The sequence below is a fragment of the Phyllobates terribilis genome, unplaced genomic scaffold (assembly GCF_046119375.1).
Source record: "Phyllobates terribilis strain yellow unplaced genomic scaffold, ASM4611937v1 Scaffold_117__1_contigs__length_5270597, whole genome shotgun sequence".
NCBI lineage: Eukaryota > Metazoa > Chordata > Amphibia > Anura > Dendrobatidae > Phyllobates > Phyllobates terribilis.
In genome coordinates, this window is record NW_027362877.1 from 4,698,359 (window position 1) to 4,704,358 (window position 6,000).

At 45.8% G+C, this 6,000-nt stretch overlaps 1 pseudogene; it reads left to right on the plus strand.

The window, feature by feature from the left end:
- LOC141201544 (uncharacterized) overlaps positions 1 to 5,451 on the plus strand; it is a 62,017-nt pseudogene extending 56,566 nt beyond the window's left edge.
- Positions 5,452 to 6,000: the final 549 nt, after the last annotated feature.

Here is a 6,000-nt window from a genome sequence, read left to right on the forward strand (position 1 = left end):
TTGCTCTGCTCTGCTTGTTTGCTGCATCTGCGGGTTTTGCTCTGCTCTGCTTGTCTACCGCATCTGCGGGTTTTGCTCTGCTCTGCTTGTCTACCGCATCTGCGGGTTTTGCTCTGCTCTGCTTGTCTACTGCATCTGTGGGATTTGCTCTGCTCTGCTTGTCTACCGCACCTGCGGGTTTTGCTCTGCTTGTCTACCGCACCTGCGGGTTTTGCTCTGCTCTGCTTGTCTACCGCGCCTGCGGGTTTTGCTCTGCTCTGCTTGTCTACTTCGCCTGCGGATTTTGCTCTGCTCTGCTTGTCTACTGCATCTGTGGGTTTTGCTCTGCTCTGCTTGTCTACCGCATCTGCGAGTTTTGCTCTGCTCTGCTTGTCTACCGCATCTGCGGGTTTTGCTTTGCTCTGCTTGTCTACCGCACTTGCGGGTTTTGCTCTGCTCTGCTTGTCTACCTCGCCTGCGGGTTTTGCTCTGCTCTGCTTGTCTACCTCACCTGCGGGTTTTGCTCTGCTTGTCTACTGCGCCTGCAGGTTTTGCTCTGCTCTGCTTGTCTACCGTACCTGCGGGTTTTGCTCTGCTCTGCTTGTCTACCGCACCTGCGGGTTTTGCTTTGCTCTGCTTGTCTACCGCACCTGCGGGTTTTGCTCTGCTCTGCTTGTCTACCTTGCCTGCGGGTTTTGCTCTGCTCTGCTTGTCTACTGCGCCTGCGGGTTTTGCTCTGCTCTGCTTGTCTACCGCATCTGCGAGTTTTGCTCTGCTCTGCTTGTCTACCGCGCCTGCGGGTTTTGCTCTTCTCTGCTTGTCTACTGCATCTGTGGGATTTGCTCTGCTCTGCTTGTCTACCGCGCTTGCGGGTTTTGCTCTGCTCTGCTTGTCTATCGTGCCTGCGGGTTTTGTTCTGCTCTGCTTGTCTACCACATCTGCAGGTTTTGCTCTGCTCAGATTGTCTACCGCACCTGCAGGTTTTGCTCTGCTCTGCTTGTCTACCGCACCAGCGGGTTTTGCTCTGCTTGTCTACCGCATCTGCGGGTTTTGCTCTGCTCTGCTTGTCTACCGCACCTGCGGCTCCGTTCCTGTGTCCCAGTCTGTACTGGTCCCTATTCTGCCCGGATTCCTACCTGCCAGTACCCGCCTGTCTGCATGCCAGCCGTGCCAGCCAATGCTCACCTGTCTGCATGCCAGCCGTGCCTGCCAGTGTCCACCTGTCTGCATACCAGCCGTGCCTGCCAATTCCCACCTGTCTGCATACCAGCCGTGCCTGCCAGTACCCACTTGTCTGTATGCCAGCCTAACCTGCCTGTTCCTGCATTCCCCGGTGTGGGCAAACAGCTGTGACCGGGGTCTGACCTGGAGTAGCACCTGGTCCCTCTGCTCAGTTCGTCCCTGGTTCACGGAGTCGACTGAGCCGCCGTGTGACCTTGGTCGGACCAAGTTGATACTTAGTTACGCCCCTCCAGGCACTCCTCGGTTCATGGTTCAGTGGGATCGCTAATCACGCTCACGCCAGTCAGTCCGGGCGTGTGCGTAACAATTAACACATGTGGAATTATATACTTAACAAAAAAGTGTGAAACATATGTCTTATATTCTTGGTTCTTCAAAGTAGCCACCTTTTGCTTTGATGACTGCTTTGCACACTCTTGGCATTCTCTTGATGAGCTTCAAGAGGTAGTCACCGGAAATGGTTTTCACTTCACAGGTGTGCCCTGTCAGGTTTAATAAGTGGGATTTCTTGCCTTATAAATGGGGTTGGGACCATCAGTTGTGTTGTGCAGAAGTCAGGTGGATACACAGCTGATAGTCCTACTGAATAGACTGTTAGCTGCTTTTTTCTTGCCATAATACAAATTCTAAGTAAAGAAAAACGAGTGGCCATCATTACTTTAAGAAATGAAGGTCAGTCAGTCCAAAAAATTGGGCAAACTTTGAAAGTGTCCCCAAGTGCGGTTGCAAAAACCATCAAGCGCTACAAAGAAACTGGCTCACATGAGGACCGCCCCAGGAAAGGAAGACCAAGAGTCACCTCTGCTTCTGAGGATAAGTTTATCCGAGTCACCAGCCTCAGAAATCGCAGGTTAACAGCAGCTCAGATTAGAGCCAGGTCAATGCCAGACAAGAGTTCTAGCAGCAGACACATCTCTACAACAACTGTTTAGAGGAGACTTTGTGCAGCAGGCCTTCATGGTAAAATAGCTACTAGGACACCACTGCTACAAGGCAACAAGCAGAAAAAACTTGTTTGGGTTAAAGAACACAAGGAATGGACATTAGACCAGTGGAAATCTGTGCTTTGGTCCGATGAGTCCAAATTTGAGATCTTTGGTTCCAACCACCATGTCTTTTTGCGACGCAGAAAAGGTGAACGGATGGACTCTATATGCCTGGTTCCCACCGTGAAGCATGGAGGAGGAGGTGTGATGGTGTGGGGGTGCTTTGCTGATGACACTGTTGGGGATTTATTCAAAATTGAAGGCATACTGAACCAGCTTGGCTACCACACCATCTTGCAGCGGCATGCTATTCCATCCGGACAATGACCCCAACAGGACAATGACCCCAAACACACCTCCCGGCTGTGTAAGGGCTATTTGACCAAGAAGGAGAGTGATGGGGTGCTACGCCAGATGACCTGGCCTCCACAGTCACCAGACCTGAACCCAATCGAGATGGTTTGGGGTGAGCTGGACCGCACAGTGAAGGCAAAAGGGCCAACAAGTGCTAAGCGTCTCTGGGAACTCCTTCAAGATTGCAGGAAGACCATTTCCGGTGATTACCACCATGGTACTTCAAGCCAATGCCAGCAGGCTCAGTCACAAATTGCATCTCCGTGGCAGAGAGGGTACCATAATAACACAAAAAATCATTAAAGCAATGCAACGATACCAAACCATAGCAAATGATCCTTGATTCAACAATCAACATGTATAATGTAAAAGGAATGTTCTCACCCAAGGCATTGTGGATATGAACATGTTTCAGGTATCTCCTCTTGGTATGCTGGATGAGCCCAGACCGAGCAAAATGCCAGTTTTTCTCCCAAAAATACTGTCCTTGTTATCCTGGCATGTAGCTTAATAGACTCAGTCTCACATCCAATCTTGTAATCTGTTGAACGTTGCCGAGCCTTAGGCCATTGGTAAGCTTCTAGTTGGCAAAGCAACTCATCGCCATCCCAGGATCATATTGCGGGGGAGATAATGGATTGACAGATGGGCCACTCTTTCTCTCTGTCAAACCTGTAATTAGGATTCACCCTCTTAATGTATCTTCAGTACTATTTCTGTCTCCTTCTAAGATTTCCTATTATGTCCTTAGGCGTGCTGTGGATATGATTATGGTGGCTGGAGTTCGACTACTCCTGGATGTAACTTTACCTTTGTGACAAGTCAGTCTCATTTGTATATGGTGCGGAAATATTGACACTCCATTTTTAATTGTGTGGACACTTTTCTATACTAATTGCATGATAGGAAGCTTGCTGCGAGAGTGAAATGTCACTGGTGGTACATCAAGGGGGTAAAACCTGATGCCAGGTTCCCTTTAGGAACTGTCAATTTGCTGTCTAATCTCTGCCACCCCTGACTTGTGCCAATGTCACCAGATTATAAGTGTCATTCACTTTACCCGTCATTGTGTTAATGTTATGGCATGTAGTTGTCCTCCTTATTACTGGTACTTTCACTGACGAGGGTCTTCACTGTGAGCTCCAGCAAATACATTTAGAAATCCCTTTTGTATTCACATCTAATCCATCTTTCATCCTGATAGGAAATCCTTGTGATAATAACGGTTTATCACGAAGTTGTAAAAAAGAAGATCTCATGAAGCACTCTAAAGGAGAAAACCTCATCACCCTTCCTGCACCTCCTGGACTTCACAGCACTTCACCTTCTTATAATCCTCCTGATCATGAGGAATCATCTCCTGAGCAATCTCGCATTATTACCAAAAGTCCAGGTGACACAGTGGATACAAGACTTCAGTGTGACAAGCAACTTGCTAAAAGCTCAGCTCAGACACAAAGAAAACACAAAGGAGAAAAGCCATACTCCTGTTCAGAATGTGGGAAATGCTTTACAACTAAATCAAAATGTGTTATGCATGGGAGAATTCACACAGGAGAAAAGACATTTTCATGTTCGGAATGTGAGAAGTCCTTCAAAGATAAAAGGAGTCTTATTACACATCAGAGAATTCACACAGGAGAGAAGCCATATTCTTGCTCACACTGTGAGAAATGCTTTACGGATAAAGCAAATCTTGTGAAACATGAGAGTAATCACACAGGACAGAAGCCGTATTCATGTTCAGAATGTGGGAAATCTTTTAAATATAAATCAAGTTTTGATAAACATTATAGAATTCACACTGGAGAGAAGCCTTATTCATGTTCACTGTGTGGGAAATGTTTTACACAAAAATCACATTTTGTTTTACACAAGAAAATTCGCACAGGAGAATATTCATATCCAGAATGTGGGAAGACCTTCACAGATAAAGGGTATCTTATTGTACATCAGAGAATTCATACAGGAGAGATACCGTATTCATGTTCAGAATGTGGGAAATGTTTTGAAAGGAAATCATATCTTGATGCACACAAAAGAACTCACACAGGGGAGAAACCATATTTATGTTTAGAATGTGGAAGGTGCTTTGCAGAAAAATGTAATCTTGTTAAACATCAGAAAGTTCACACAGGAGAAAAGCCGTGTTCATGTTCAGAATGTGGGAAGTCCTTCAGAGATCAAGGGAATCTTATTACACATCAGAAAATTCACACAGGAGAGAAGCCATATTCATGTTCAGAATGTGGGAAATGTTTTAGAAATAAATCACATCTTGTTACACATCATAGAGTTCACACCGGGGAGAAACCATATTCATGTTAACTCTGTGGGAAAGGCTTTACAGAAAAATTAGATCTTATGAAACACGAGAAAAGTCACACACCAGAGAAGCCGTATTCATGTCCAGAATGTGGGAAGTTGTTCACAGATAAAGGGCATCTTAGTATACATCAGAGAATTCATATAGAAGAGAAACCATATTCATGTCCAGAATGTGGGAAATCTGTTAAACAAAGAACAAAGTTTACTATGCATGAGAGAATTCACACTGGAGAGAAGCCGTATTCATGTTCACTGTGTGGGAAATGTTTTACACAAAAATCACATTTAGTTTCACATGAGAAAATTCACATGGGAGAAAAAACATTTTCTTGTTCAATATGAAGAAAGTCCTTCATTGAGAAAAAGGGTCTTATTCGACATCAGGAGAGACTCCATATTCATGTTCAGAATGTGTGAAATCTCTTATAAATAAAACAAGTCTTATTACACATGAGAGAATTCACAGGAGAGAAGCCGTATTCATGTTCACGATCTAGGAAATCTTTTATAAATACCGTATTTCTCAGATTAGAAGACGCAGTTTTTTCCTCAAAATTTGGGGGGGGGGAGGTGATCTTATAATGCAAAGGTATTATACCTGGGGGGCGGTGTCAGATCAGGGTCACAGATACAGGAGGTTGGCGGCGGCAAGAGCGGGGCGAAGCTGTGGGCCCCGTCCTCAGAAGGGTCGCTGATTCAAGGCGGTGGTGGTGGCGGCGGGAGTGGGGCGATGCTGCGGCCCTATCCTCAAAAGTCGGTGGTGAGTGGAGGTTCCCTATCCTGTAGCCATAGCCCTGCGGTGTGCTTCGGCAAAATGGCCTCCGGAGCATGCGCAGATTGAGATCTCGGGAGATGTGAATAAAAACAAAAACTTTTATTGAAAAATCCAAATTAAAATCATGGAAGCATTATAAAATATGACATTCTGGGGATAGTAGCAAAAAATCTACGCGTTTCGAACCAGCATTTGTGTTCAGTTCTTCTTCATGGCATAATAAATAACCAGTAACCGGCTTCTTATACACATCATAGTGTCTAATGCACAGCGGAGACCCCCAGCCCCAAATGGACATGTGCAAGTATGTCTACATTACCCCTATGGATGATCATA